The sequence below is a fragment of the Penaeus monodon genome, chromosome 39, assembly GCF_015228065.2.
Source record: "Penaeus monodon isolate SGIC_2016 chromosome 39, NSTDA_Pmon_1, whole genome shotgun sequence".
NCBI classification, from domain to species: Eukaryota; Metazoa; Arthropoda; class Malacostraca; order Decapoda; family Penaeidae; genus Penaeus; species Penaeus monodon.
In genome coordinates this window covers 28,543,038-28,558,037 of record NC_051424.1, presented here as the reverse complement: position 1 = coordinate 28,558,037, position 15,000 = coordinate 28,543,038, and the positions used below count along the sequence as shown (strand labels likewise).

General features: G+C 38.6%; 1 protein-coding gene across 3 annotated transcripts in view; it reads left to right on the top strand.

The window, feature by feature from the left end:
• The window catches only part of LOC119597375 (transcription factor GATA-4-like), a 217,529-nt gene that overhangs the window by 114,905 nt on the left and 87,624 nt on the right, over window positions 1-15,000 (top strand). The window contains exon 1 of one of the 3 annotated variants that reach the window (XR_005230835.1): window positions 289-886. The exons of the other annotated variants lie outside the window; for them this stretch is intronic. The gene's annotated coding sequence lies outside the window, so the exon portion shown is untranslated. Of the gene's footprint in view, window positions 1-288; window positions 887-15,000 lie in introns of those variants that run through there. 3 annotated transcript variants of the gene reach the window in all.

The following is a 15,000-nucleotide window of genomic DNA, read 5'->3' as shown; positions in this document are numbered from 1 at the left end:
GAGCTAGAGAGAGGAGAGGGAGGAGAGAGAGGAGAAGGAGAGGGAGGGGAGAGGAGGGAGGGAGGGAGGGGCGCCGAGGGGAAAGGGGGAAATGAGGAAAGGGTATTCTGTGGCATCTCAAGCAACCGCCACAGTATCCCACAGACCGCGAGAGACGAAACATCTCACTGAGGAGAGAGGAAGAGAGAGAGAGAGGAAGCGAGGAAGAGAGAGAGGGAAGATAGAGGAAGAAACGGAAGAGACTGAAGAAAGATAGAGGAAGTGAGGAAGAGAGAGAAGAAAGATAGAGAAAGAGACAGAAGAAAGATAGAGAAAGAGAGGAGAAAGATAGAGAAAGAGAGGAAGAGAGAGAAGGAGAGAAAACACAAGAACGCGGGTGAACGTGATTAAGAACAAGTTATAATATCTGTTGGAGTGAATTTATATGTTGGCGAATGTGGAAGATCAAAAAGAACATTCTTTTTTATTCTAAATCAAAGGAGGCAAGTGAGAACACGGTGAAGAACAGTTTATTATCTCAAGAACACAGAGATATGATAAAGAACATTCGTTTCCTTATCGAAAGAAGCGATTGCTGAACACAGAATGTAGTGAAGAACAGTGACTAGAGAACATACGTGCGGAAGGAGAGTTCTGGTGAACAACATAGAAGAACAAAGTGGAGAATATTATTACTAATTCGCTGTTCAACAGAGAACATAAGGAAGATAGACATTCTACAATAGATTGCGTGTTAGAAATTATCCAAAAAAAAAAAAAAAAGTGTGATATTAATTTCAAACTTAAAATGCAACTCCATTTTTGAAATTGAACAGAAAGGAATGAGAAATATTTGTGTGAAAATCACGAGATGAACATCGCCTTTGAACGTTGGTTGAAATTCAAGGTAAGGCCGTACCTTTTATTGTATTTTTATTATTTTTTATATTATATTATTTATTACATTATATATATTATATTTATTATATTTTATTTATTATATATATATATATATATATATATATATATATATATATATATATATATATATATATATGTATATTATATTATATATATCATATTTTATTATTTATTATATTATATATTTTTTTATTCTTAATCTTTTTATTTCTATTATTAAAAGTTCATTCATTTTCGAAAATGTTTCATTTTTTTTGTGATTTTTTTTTTTTTTATATAAGGAAAAATATATATTATGAAGTTGTAAAAGAGATTAGGAAATACAGATAAATGCAATAATCACTTAAAACTATAGTTAGATGATCATACAAACACTGAAATTATGATAATGATAATAATGATGATGTTCATAATAATAATAGCAATAATAATGGGAACAGTAATAATAATGATAATAGTAATAACATTGACAATAATAATAATAATAATAATAATAATAATAATAATAATAATAAAATAATCATAATGATAAAAATATTTATAATTATAATTATAATTAAAAATACAAAAAAAAAAATAAATAAAAAAATAAAAACAAACAAAAATAAAAATAAAAATAACTTTAACAAAACATAAGAAACCATTAAACGAAAACAAAGTAAATCATGAATAATTCAACATCAAAAATACGCACATGCAACAATGCAATTTAAAACTCTACTGACAAAATAATAAAATATTAATTCCCGCCATAATATGAATCCGAACACACATTAGCAACATTAGTTCGAACGCCTCGAAGCCGAAACGGAACACATCCGAACGAAGCATCGAAACGCGCGCTTGAAACTGTGTATTTATGTGTGTGTGTGTGTGTGTGTGTGTGTGTGTGTGTGTGTGTGTGTGTGTGTGTGTGTGCGTGTGCGTGCGTGCGTGCGTGCGTGCGTGCGAGCGTGCGTGCGTGTCGTGCATCTGTATCATCGAACCTCCTTTGTGCACGTCCGCACACGCGGGAGCACGAGATACGACAGGAGGGCCAATACTTTCACAACAAAGATCTTTTTTCCTGAGACAGTTCCAAGACAGCTAAGAGAAGTAAACGGGACACCAAACTAGAGATTGTCGATGCGAGTCAAAGCGGGCCGGCCATGTTCGGAATGCGCGGCATCCGAGCGAAGCCAACTGGGGAAGGTTTCGAACGCGTGGACGCTCCACACCTGCCGCTTATCAAATGGGCTTTTGGGGACAGCGGTGACCGGGGGGGGGGGGGGTGAGGGATAGGGGATAGGAGGATAGGACAAAGGACAAAGATGGATAGGGACGAAGGAATAGGAGGCTGGGGGGATAGAGGACACAAGACAGGAAGATAGGGAAGAGTGGATAGGAAACCGGAAAGAAGGATAGTAAAACGAAAGGAATAGGAAGACAGGAGACGAAAGAATAGGAACGGGATAGGAGAGGATAGGAAGGCTAGGGAAGAAGGAATAGAAAAAGACGGACGAGGGACGAAATATAAGGACGTTGAGAACAGAACTCGAGGATAGAAACAAAGGATAGGGATCAGGATCATCCATGTTAGGTTTAGGATATGAAAACAGAAGGCTTAGTATCCTACGACGGAAGGATAGAACGTTCATCCTAGGACGAAGGGATAGGATTTTTATCTTTTAAAGGATAGAACAAACGAGAAACGAGATTGTTCGGGCTAGTAACAAGGGATAGGATTCTGGAACAAGGGATAGGATTCTGTAACAAGGGATAGGATTCTGGAACAAGGGATAGGATTCTGGAACAAGGATATTAAAGGCTATTAACGAAAGGCTAGTAACAAATAGCAAGGATAGAGGATAGGACCGAGGATAGATGGACGGAGAAAGGGACAGATGCAAGAAACAAAAGAAAAACGATCAAAAATAAGATAAAATGAAGTAATAAGATGAAATAAAAGAATAAATAGTAATAGCGAATAAATTGATAATAAGCAGCAAAAGAGAGATAAAATAAGATAAGACAAAAAAAAAAAAAAGAAAATTTTTATATTATTTTTTTATGATTATTGTGATAAAGATGTACGAATTTATATAGAAATAAATGAACACACATGATGACGTATTTATTTAAATTTATGGCTTCTTATTAAAAAAAAAAAAAAAATTTCAGAACATAAATTTACTAATGCCAACAATAACAACAACAAAGAAAAAAAAATCACAAAAAAAAACTCCGGACAAACAACCCAATTAAAAAAAACAAAAAAAAGAAAAGAAAAAAAACACCAACAATTAACAAGAAAAAAACAAATAAAAACAAATAAAAATTTAACGAATCCAATAAAAAACAAACACATTCACACACAAACAAAAAAAGGAACATTTCACACACCGAGCATCCAGCTGTTTTGGGAGAAGCATTCGAACAATATGCAAATGAGGTATGTGTGGCTCTTTACTCGCTTTCTAAACAGATGTGACAGAAAAAGTTCCGTGAAATTAATTCTGATAAAAAAAAGGGATGTGTGTGTTTGCGTGTGTTGGGGGGAGGGGTTGCGTGTGTGTGTGTGTGTTTGGGGGGGGGGGGTGCGTGTGTGTGTGTGTGTGTGTGTGTGTGTGTGTGTGTGTGTGTGTGTGTGTGTGTGTGTGTGTGTGTGTGTGTGTGTGTGTGTGTGTGTGTTTAAGAGAGACAGGCAAACGGACAGACACATGGATCGACAGATAGACATACAGACAGACACAGACAAAGAAAGAGAAAGAGAGAGACAGGAAGGAGTTAAAGACAGAGGAAGAGAAACACAGAAAGAGAGAGAGTGAGAGAAAACAAACACACAAACAAAGACAGATAAACCGAAACACAGAAAAAAGAAACAGCGATAAACAGACAGAGAAAGAAACAGATAAACAGGACCAAGAAATCGCCATTTATAATATACATCAGCGTTAAGTAAATAGTTAACGCTGCTGAATTTGGTCCCACGTTCTGTTGGATGAAAGAAATGTCAGCAGCAGATCATCATTTTCCTTCCACAAAATGAGCAAAGATTACTGTGGTTCGCAAATGATAACCAAACACATTAGATGTTTTATGGCATTTTTATGTTATATATATATATATATAGTATATATAGTAATATTTATATATATTTATATATATACTATATTATTTTATATATTATATATTATATTTATGTTATGTATATTATATTATTATATATTATATATATATTATATTATTATATTTTATTCTCATTTTTATTTATATTTAAAAAATAGTATAACTATATATATATATATAATAAAAACACACAATATATGACAAGAATAATAGATATATATACATATATAATAAGAATAATAAATGAAGAAATAATATACAAACACAATAACAATACATAATAAATAACAATAAATAAATATAAAATAAAGTACAAAAATGCCATTATATATCATACTAAGTAATATTATACTGCTAATTTAGTCATATTATGAATAAATGTCTAAAATATATGTTCTTCGTGTGCAGTTTGTGTAATGTATATAATTAATGTTATATATTAATTTATATATATATATATAATATATATATATATATATATATAATATAATAATAACAATATAGTATATATTTGTTGTATATATATTATATATATATATATATATATATATATATATATATATATATATTATTTATAATATGTATGTTGTTTGTGATGTGTTAGCATACAACCACCATCAACTACATAACACAACATACATATACCACACACATACACACAATACTCACAAAACACCACCACAATGTATATATTATTGTGTGTGTGTTATTATTATATATTATATATACACTATAATATGAATGTATTGTTATATAAAAGTTCAGCCGTAAAAACGTGGTCCGCAGTCCAAAACCGACCAAAAACCGGCCTGAACCCTCTTTATAGTCTAAATTCGGTTCCCAATGTAATGGTGAATTAGAGGTTTTGGAAGAATAGACTTTAAACGAATTTATATTTTTTTTTTATTTTTTTTTTTTTTTATTTAAGGGAAAAAGAATATTGAGAAACAGAAATGAATATTAAGAACAGTTAAAAAAAATTTTAAGTTAAGCATTAAAATCATTATGAAGATAAAAATAATTAATCTAAAATAATAAATAACAAAAAATATAAATACGGGAAAAAATCAAACAGAAAAAAACTATTATAAAAAATAACAAATCCACTAAATAAATTGATAACAAATCTATTCTTAAAAAAAAAAACGTGCCCACACAGCGTATCCGAAATTGCAAACAAGAAAGACCTCAGTACGAAGTGAGAAAACGATTGATAATTTCTCCGGCGTCTGTCCTGTTTCCTGCTCACAAGAATTTACGAACGTTTGCGAACGTTTACGAACGTTTGCGAACGTTTACGAACATTTGCGAACGTTTACGAACGTTTGCGAACGTTTCCGAACGTTTGCGAACGTTTACGAACGTTTGCGAACGTTTACGAACGTTTCTTGGGGTTAAAGTTCGATAGATGTTACGTCTTGGAGAGAAGTGGCGTTCGGTGAGGAGGAGGATGAAGGAGAAGAGGAAGAGGGTGATAAAGAAGGAGGAGGTGAAGGAGAAGAGGAAGAGGGTGATAAAGAGGAAGAGGGCGATAAGGAAGAAGAAGGGAAATAGAAGAAGGTGAAGAGGAAGAGGGTGATAAGGAAGAAGGGAAATAGAAGGAGGTGAAGAGGAAGAGAGTGATAAAGAAGAAGAGGAAGAAGGGAAGAAGGGGGTAAGGGTTAAAAGATAGAAGTGAAGGAAAGGGGGAAGAGGAAGAGAAAGGATGTATGAAAAAACGGAGGAGAAAGAATGGAGAAGGAGGAGAAAAAAATAAAATGAATGAAGAGAGAAAAAAAACAAACTACCTTTTGTAACTTGCCATCGCATGGTTTTTGCGTATTCCTCTCTCTCTCTCTCTCTCTCTCTCTCTCTCTCTCTCTCTCTCTCTCTCTCTCTCTCTCTCTCTCTCTCTCTCCTCTCTCTCTCTCTCCTCTCTCTCTCTCTCTCTCCTCTCCTCTCTCTCTCTCTCTCTCCATCTCCCTCCTCCTTCCCTCCTTCTCCTTTCCCCTCCCTCTCTCCCTCCCTCACTCTTCCTCCCTCTCCCTCCCTCCCTCCCCTCCCTTCCTCCCTCTTTCTCCCCCTCCCTCCTTACTTCCCTCTCCTCTCCCTCCCTCCCTCTCCTCCCCTCCCTCCCCTCCCTCCCCTCCCTCTCTTGAAAGGAAGTCCCCACCACCGCCCGCGCTGCCACCTAGCGGCACCTCCCAGCAACACGACCGGCCAGCCCGCGCGTTTTCCAGTCGGCGCCGACAGTTCTCTCCGAGCTCTCGCCGCCGCCGCCGCCTCCGCCATCGCCGCCGCCGCCGCCTCCGCCATCGCCGCCATCGCCGCCGCCGCCGCCGCCTCCGCCATCCCCTTTTACCGCTACCGACCGCTCTGTACCTCGCCAGGCTCTTTGCCGCCGCTACCTTTCGCCATCGCCGCTGCCTCCGCATTCGTCGTTACCGCTAAAGACCGCTTAGAATTTTCCGTTTTTATCCTTAGCGGGAAAAAGGCGTCTGTAGTATTTGTTTTAGATTTGTTGTTGTTGTTGTTGTTGTTAGTTGTGGGAGTAAGGTTATTCTTTCTTCAGTTAATGTTGTTATTGTTGTTATTTCTTTGTTATCATAATTATTATTATCGTTGTTATTATTATTATTATCATTATTATTATTATAAATTTTATTTTTATTTTATTATTATTATTATTATTATTATTATTATTATTATCATTATTATTATTATTATTACTATTATCATTATTATTATTGTGAAATTGCTATTATTATTCGTATTATTTATTTTCACTATTATTGTTATTAGTATTTTATAACAATAATAATGTTAATAATAATATGATAATGATAATGATTATAATAATAATGACAATAATGATAATAATAATTATTGTTATTAATATTGTTGTTATTTTTATGATCATCATCATCATAATAAATATTATTATTATTGTCATTATCAGTTATTATTAAAATTATTATTATTATCAGAAGAAGAAGAGAAGGAGAAAGATTAAGAAATGTAATTTTTTTTTTTCAAATCTTATATAAAACAAAAAAATAAAACTTGTCTTTTACGATCAAATGAATCAGCTCGTTGCCAGTTAATTGCACCATCTTGCATTTGAGATGTTGAGAAGTGTCGAGCAGGATTTTTGCTTGAGATCTGAAGGCGAAATTTTGACGAATCATTGGAATTTTTTGGGGGGCGAATCTTGGAAAAAAGCTCGACGAATCTTTATTTATTTATTTATTTATTTATTTATTTATTTATTTGTTATTATTATTATTGTTTATTTTATTTATTTTTTTGCGAATCTTGATTTTTTTTTGGCGAATCTTGATTTTTTTTGGCCAATCTTGATTTTTTTTTGGCCAATCTTGAAAAGTTTTTGGCCAATCTTGTAAAGTTTTTGGCCAATCTTGAGAAGTTTTTGGCCAATCTTGAAAAGTTTTTGGCCAATCTTGAAAAGTTTTTGGCCAATCTTGAAAAGTTTTTGGCCAATCTTGAAAAGTCTTGACGCATATTGACAAATCTTGACGAATCAGAAGTAAACTAGCGATTGTCTGTTGTTTGTTGTTAGTGTTCTCGTATTTATGATCATAATTGTTATAATTTTTATTATTATTACTATTATTATTACTTTTACTATTATCATCATTATTATCATTATTGTTAGTAGTAAAGATAATAAGAGAGAGAGACAGCGAGAGAAACGAGAGACTGATACAGCGAGATCGTGAGACAGAGACTGAGAGGAACCGAAAGACAGAGAGAGAGAGAGAGAGAGAGAGAGAGAGAGAGAGAGAGAGAGAGAGAGAGAGAGAGAGAGAGAGAGAGAGAGAGAGAGAAAGAGAGAGAGAGAGAGAGAAAAGACCGAAGACCGAGAGAGAGAGAGCGAGAGCACGCGCAAAAAGAGGTATGTCACCCTACCACATTCTCTACACCCTAAGTCGTGGTTCCTCCCCCTCAGCCTTCACACTTACGCCCTCCGCCCTCCTTCGCCCGTAGCCACGCGCCCTTGACCTGGAGGAGGGGTTGGAGGGGGGGAGGGTTGGAGGGGTGAGGGAGGGGGAGGAGGGGTGAGGGAGGGGTTAGAGGGGGATTGGAGGGGTGGGGAGGGGGAGGAGGGGTTGGAGGAGGAGGAGGAGGGGTTGGAGGAGGGATTGGAGTGGTGGGGGAGGGGGAGGAGGAGGGGGGAAGGGGTTAGAAGGGGGGGGTTAAAGTAAGAGGGGTAGGGCAGTGGTGGTATTATCATTTTCCCTCCTCCTCCTCCTTTTTTTTTCTTCTTCTTCTTGTTCTGGTTCTTCCTCTTCCTCTTCCTCCTCCTCTCCTCCTCCTCCTCTTCCTATTTCTCTCTATTCTTCTTATTCTCCTTTTTATGATATTCTTATCTCTATTCTCAATCTCTCTTGTCTTTTCTTTACCTTCAATTTCTTTCCTCTTTCGTTTTTTTTTCTCTCTCTTCTTTTGCTTCTTTTTCCACGCGCTTTATTTCCTCCATTCTTCTTATTTATCACTTTTGTTATTTTTTTCTTTGTATTTTCATTGTCTTCATTTATTATTCATATTTATATCACTTGTATTATCATTTCATTGCTATTATCATTACCAGTAATATTATAATATTGCTATTGATATTGTTATAATCATTATCATCATTGTTACCATCATTATCATTGTTATTTTCTTTATTTTTCGTTATCTTTTTTTTTTCGTTATCATTATAATTTTTTTTTCCTGATTATCATTATTTTTTTTCGTTATCATTATAGTTATTATTCGTTATCCTTTTTTCGTTATCATCATCACTTTTTTTCTGGTTATCATCATCTTTTTTTCGTTATCATTATCTTTTTTCGTTATCATCATCTTTTTTTTCGTTATCATGATCATCATTATCAATCATTATCAGTATCCCTCTCCTTATCCGTTTGAAATCTTAGCCTCAATACTAGAGAGAGAGAGAGAGAGAGAGAGAGAGAGAGAGAGAGAGAGAGAAGAGAGAGAGAGAGAGGAGAGAAAGAGAGAGAGAGAGAGAGGGTGGGGGAGAGAGAGGAGAGAAGAGGTGAGAGAGAGAGAGAGAGAGAGAGAGAGAGAGAGAGAGAGAGAGGAGAGAGAGAGAGAGAGAGAGAGAGAGAGAGAGAGAAGAGGAGAGAGAGAGAGAAGAAGAGAGAGAGAGAGAGAGAGAGAGAGAGGGAGAGGGAGAGGGAGAGGGAGAGAGAGGAGAGGGAGAGAGAGAGAGAGAGAGAGAGAGAGAGAGAGGGGGGGGGGGAGAGAGGGAGGGAGGGGGGGGAGAGAGAGAGGGAGAGAGAGAGGGAGAGAGAGAGAGAGAGAGAGAGAGAGAGAGAGAGAGAGAGAGAGAGAGAGAGAGAGAGACAGAGACAGAGACTGAGGTGCCAGACAGCGTTAACGACAGAAATATTTCCCATATGTGTCAGTGTATTATTGGTTCACCCTAATTAATCATTCTCATGTGTGTATTTACATAAAAGAACCCGGCTATTAACGCACTCGCACATAACTCGATAAACGCACACCCTTAGATACATACATGCGTCTACATACTTACCTCTACGTGTGGTATAATGATAAACACACACACATACATACACAGACACACATACACACACACACACACACACACACACACACACACACACACACACACACACACACACACACACACACACACACACACACACACACACACACCCCACACACACACACACACACACACACACACACACACACACACACACACACACACACACACACAGCTAACAACTCCCACGGTGAAGAATACGAGTGAGAACAAATTGTCTACACCCTTTTATACCGCCATATGCAAATCACGCGAAGCCAAATCAGCGTTCCAGATACCCTAGACGTCCCTCCGATACCCAATAAAACGACCAATTCCCGCCATACCATTTATAAAAAGGGAAAAATCTTTTAGGGTGATTTTTGTCTGATCTGTAACCGGCGCCATTTTGAATCCGCGGCGTTGTAATGTCGATGTTTTGAAATGTTGTTGTTGATGTCGTTTTTTGTTGTTATTGTTGATTTTATTTGATTTTATTATCATTATTATTGTTATTTTGTTATTATTATTATTATTGTTGTTGTTATTATCTTCTGACAAGCCTGCATTATTCATTCCCTTTTCCTATCCTCTCTTCTTCCCCATCCCTACCCATCCCCTCCCTTCCTATCCTCTCCCCCTACCCTTTCCCCTCTCCCCTTTTCCCCTCTCCTCCTCTTCCCTTCTCCCCTCTCCCCTTTCCCTTCCTCCCTCACCCCCCTCCCCTTCCCCTATCCTCCCCTTCTTCTATCCAACCTCCTTTGATCCACCCTCATCCCTCTCCCCTCTCACCCTCCCCTTCCTCCTTCATCCCCATCCCCCCCCCTCCTCTCCCACACTCATCCCTCTCTCCCCTTCATCCCCATCCCTCATCCCTCATCCCTCCTCCCCCTCCCTCCCTCCCCTCCTCCCCTCTCCCTCCTCCCCTCATCCCCCTCCTCCCCCTATCCCTCCCTCCCCCCTTTCTCCTAGCCTTCGAGCGGGGCCCTTTTATGTGGCGGCCAACAGTCTCATTAGCCACGTAAACAGTATATATAAACCGGGTCGGAGACGTTCGCCCGGTCCGGTTTCCTCTTTTCACACTTACCCGCACGGCGCCGGCCCGGTTCTCCCGGTCCGACGCGGCTCGGCTGGTTCTCGGTTCTCCCGGTACTGGTTCTGGTTCGCGTTGATACCGTTATCTGTATGCTCTTCTGATTCTTCTGCTGAGTTCTTCTTCTGATTCTTTTTCTTCTGATTCTTTTTCTTCTGATTCTTTTTTCTTCTGGTTCTTTTTCTTCTGATTCTTTTTCTTTTGATTCTTTTTTCTACTGATTCTTTTTCTTCTTCTGATTCTTTTTCTTCTGATTCTTTTTCTTCTAATTCTTTTTCTTCTGATTCTTTTTTCTTCTGATTCTTTTTCTTCTTCTGATTCTTTTTCTTCTGATTCTTTTTCTTCTGATTTTCTTCATCTGCCTCTTCTTCTTCTTCTCCTTCTGCCTCTTCTTCTTCTTCTCCTTCTGCCTCTTCCTCATCTGAGTCTGTTTCTTCTTCTTCTTCTAAGTCTTTTTTTTCCTCTTCTGCCATTTTTCTTCTTCTTCCGAGTCTTTTTTTTTTTCTTCTTCTTCTGAATTTTCTTCTTCCTTTTCTTTTTTTTTTCTTCTTCTTCTTATTCGTCTTCGTCTTCTTCTTTTTCTTCTATTGTTTTAGGCTTTATCAGTTGTTGTTGTTCTTCTTCGTCATCTATTGCTTTAGATTATCAGTTTTTTTTCTGTTGCTTTAAGCTTTATCAAATGTTTTTCTTCTTCTTCTTCTTCATCGTCCTCTTCTTCTTCTTCTTCTTCTTCTATTTCTTCTTTTTCTTTCTTCTTCTTCTTCTTTTCTTCTTCTTCTTCTTCTTCTTCTTCTTCTTCTTCTTCTTCTTCTTCGTCCTCTAATTCTTTAGGCTTTATCCACTTCTTTTTTTCTTTTTCTTTTTTTCGTCTTCTTCGTTGTCGTTTGTTTTAAGCTTTATCCGTTTTATTTTTTTCTCTCCTTTTTTCATCTGCTTTACATCTTCTTTTTTTTTCTTCTCTTTCTATCTCCACATTTTCTTCTTCTTTATTTGTCTCTATTTTCTTGCACCTTTTCCTCTGTTTCGTCTTTTCCATCTTCCTTATTTACATCTTGTTCTTCTCCTCTTTGTTTCTATTCCTTTGTTCTATTATTATTGTTGTTATTGTTGTTTATCGGTGTTTTATTGTTATTGTTATTGTTATTATTATTGTTGTTGTTATTATTATTATTATCATTATTATTATTATTATTATTATTATTATTATTATTATTATTATTATTGTTATTATTATTATTATTATTATTATTATTATTATTACTATTATTATTTTTATTATCATCATTATTTGACTATTATCATTACTTATATTGTTATTATTATTACCAACATCATCCTTGCCGCTATCACTATCATCTAAATCATTAACATCATCATAATCACCACGACCATGATAATAATAATAATAATAATAATAATAATAATAATAATAATAGTAATGATAATAATAATAATAATAATATAATAATAATAATAATAATAATAATAATAATAATAATAATAATAATAATAATAATAATAATAATAATAATAATAATAATATAATGATAATGATAACAACAACAATAATAATAATAATAAAGATGATAATAATAATAATAATTCTCCGCTCAATGATTTCCACTTTATCCCAAGAAATCCACTCGATCAAAATGATCAAAACAATAAAAAAAAGAAAATCCGCCCATTACGAAAATATCGCGCCCAATTCGTTGAAAGACTTCGCTTCTTGTGTTGTGGGCGTGGGCGCTGTACACGGGTCGTCTGGGCTGGTCGTACACGGACGCTGGTGGGCGTGTGAGGTAAGGGATAATAGGTGTGGGCGTGGTTTGGTGTTTAGAGGGCGTGGTTTGTGTTTGGGGGTGTGGTTTGGTGTTTGGGGGTGTGGTTTGGTGTTTAGGGGCGTGGTTTGGTGTTTAGGGGCGGGGTGGGGTTAGAAGAGAGAGAGAGAGAAAAAGAGAAGGAGAAAGAGAAAAAGAAAGAGAAAGAGAGAGAGAGAGAAGAGAAGAGAAGAGAGGAGACGAGTGAGAGCTCTTAAGCGTTATCAGCTATCGGGTCACACCTTAGTAAAATAAATCACCCCAACACCTTTCCAGATAGACAGGGCGCGGACGAACGTGGTGATCACACAAGAGGTGGGAGAGGGGAGAGGAGGGGAGAGGAGAGGGGTGAGGAGAGGGAGGGGGAGAGGGGAGGACTGGAGGGGACGGGAAGAGGACAAGGAGAGAAAAGATGCGGGGAGAAGGGGACAAGAGGAACGAGAAAACGCGAAGGAGGGAGACAAAGACGAAGGCTCAGCATAGGATAAGGAGAGAAGAGAGGAGAGGAGAGGTAGAGAAAATAGGGGAGGGAGGGAAGGGGAGAGGAGGGGAGGGGAGGGTTCGGAATATACTCTCGGGAGTGCATAAATTACCTCTCATGTGACGTAAGCTGCCATGCAGGTGTCGCGGGCACGACCACAAACTACGGTGAAATTAACGCGTCTCTGCCTTATCTGATGCCGTCTGCCTAGAGAAGGCGCGGAGAAGCCAACCTTCGCTCACCTGCCGACATCTCACCTGTGATCACATTAGCTACCTGGGACACTCTCTTATGGACTTACTTTACATAGAAACGAGCACCTAGAAAGACTTTCCATGTACGCCGCCATGACCGTTGTTCCCTTCCCGCGCGCGCGAGTTGTTATCTTCACCGTGTGCGCCGAAGGAAAAGGAACGGAGATTTTCGTTTTTCTTTTTTCTTTTCTTTTTTTTTTTCTTTTTTTTGGGGGGGTGAGGGGAGGTGGGTTGTGAGAGGGTCTTGTTGAATATGTGTGAGTTCTTTCTTCTTGATAATTCTCTCTCTCTTTCTCTCTCTCTTCTTTTTTTCTTCTCTCTCTCCCTACCTCCCCCACCCTCTCTCCCTTCCTCCCCCTCTCTCCCCCCCTCTCCCCCCTCCCCCACCCTCTCCCCCTCCCCCTCCATCTCCCCCCCCCCCCTCTCTCTCTCTCTTTCTTACCGCTTTTTGTTTGCACTAAAAGACTATAAACACGACACATTCCCGTCTCAGGCTTTTAGCGGTGTGATGAATGCGAACAAGTTAGGAACGACCTCGATGCTTTATTGTTGCGATTAAAGAATGGGTGGAAGAATGGAGGAGGAGGAGGAGGAGGAGGAGGAGAAGGAGGAAGAGGAGGAGGAGGAGGAGAGGAAGAGGAGAAGGAGAAGGAGAAGGAGGAGGAGAAGGAGGAGGAGGAGAAGAGGGGGAGAAGGAGGAGGAGGAAGAAGAGGTGAGGGGGAGGAAGAGGTGAGGGGGAGGAAGAAGAAGGAGAAGAAGAAGAAGAAAAAGAAGAAGAAGGGGAGGAGGAGGAGGAGGAGGCAGTAAATAAGGAAGATTTAAAGAGGTGAATGAAGAAGAAGAGGAGAAAAAAAAGAGGATGAAGGAGAATGGAGAAGAAAATACGGCGAAGGGCAAGAAAGGAAACGAAGATGATAATAATGATAACAACAAAGAAACAAAAAATAAAAGCAGGAAAAGGAGGACAAAGAGAAAGGAGAGGAGAGAATACATAAGGAAATGTGAACAGAAGAGAGCATAGAAACGAGGATAAGTAAGATAAAGCAACAAAAGAACAGAGATAGAAGAGAGAGAGAGAAGAGAGAGAGAGAGAGAGAGAGAGAGAGAGAGAGAGAGAGAGAGAGAAGAGAAGAGAAGAGAGAGAGGGCGAGGGCAGAGAGAGAGAGAGAGAGAGAGAGAGAGAGAGAGAGAGAGAGAGAGAGAGAGAAAAGCCAACGTATATGTCTCGGAAATTAATGGCGGACAACGTCTTAAAAAAAAAAGGGGGGGGGGGGTGCTGGGGTGGGGGGCGGAACACTACATAAAAGTATAGAGGTTACATAGGAGGAGGAAGGGGGAGTGGAGAAGAGGGGAAAGGGGAGAAAAGGGAAGAGGAAAATAGGAAATGAGGGGAAGAAGGGGGAGAGGAAAAGAAAAGGACATCCCCCCCAACTCCCCCCTTCCCCCTTTCCCCCCCTCCAACCCCCACACACACAGACAAACCACACCATAACACGAACCCTCATTTTCAAAATCTCAGTCACGCCTCTAACTCAAACCTCAATCAAAGGTCGTTCACCCTCCCCCAACCTCCCCCAACACCCTCCCCCCAACCCCTATCCTCTTCCCCAACCTCCCCCAACCCCCCTTCCCCTCCCCCAACCTCCCCCCAACCCCCTCCCCCTCCCCCCTTCCTGCTAAAGAGATTGAACTTAGCTTGGCAGTGTGACAATTGTGTTATCGGTGACACCCTGCTTGATTTAAAGAAGCATGAGGAGTATGGTAGTGTATCGCCCGGGGTGGG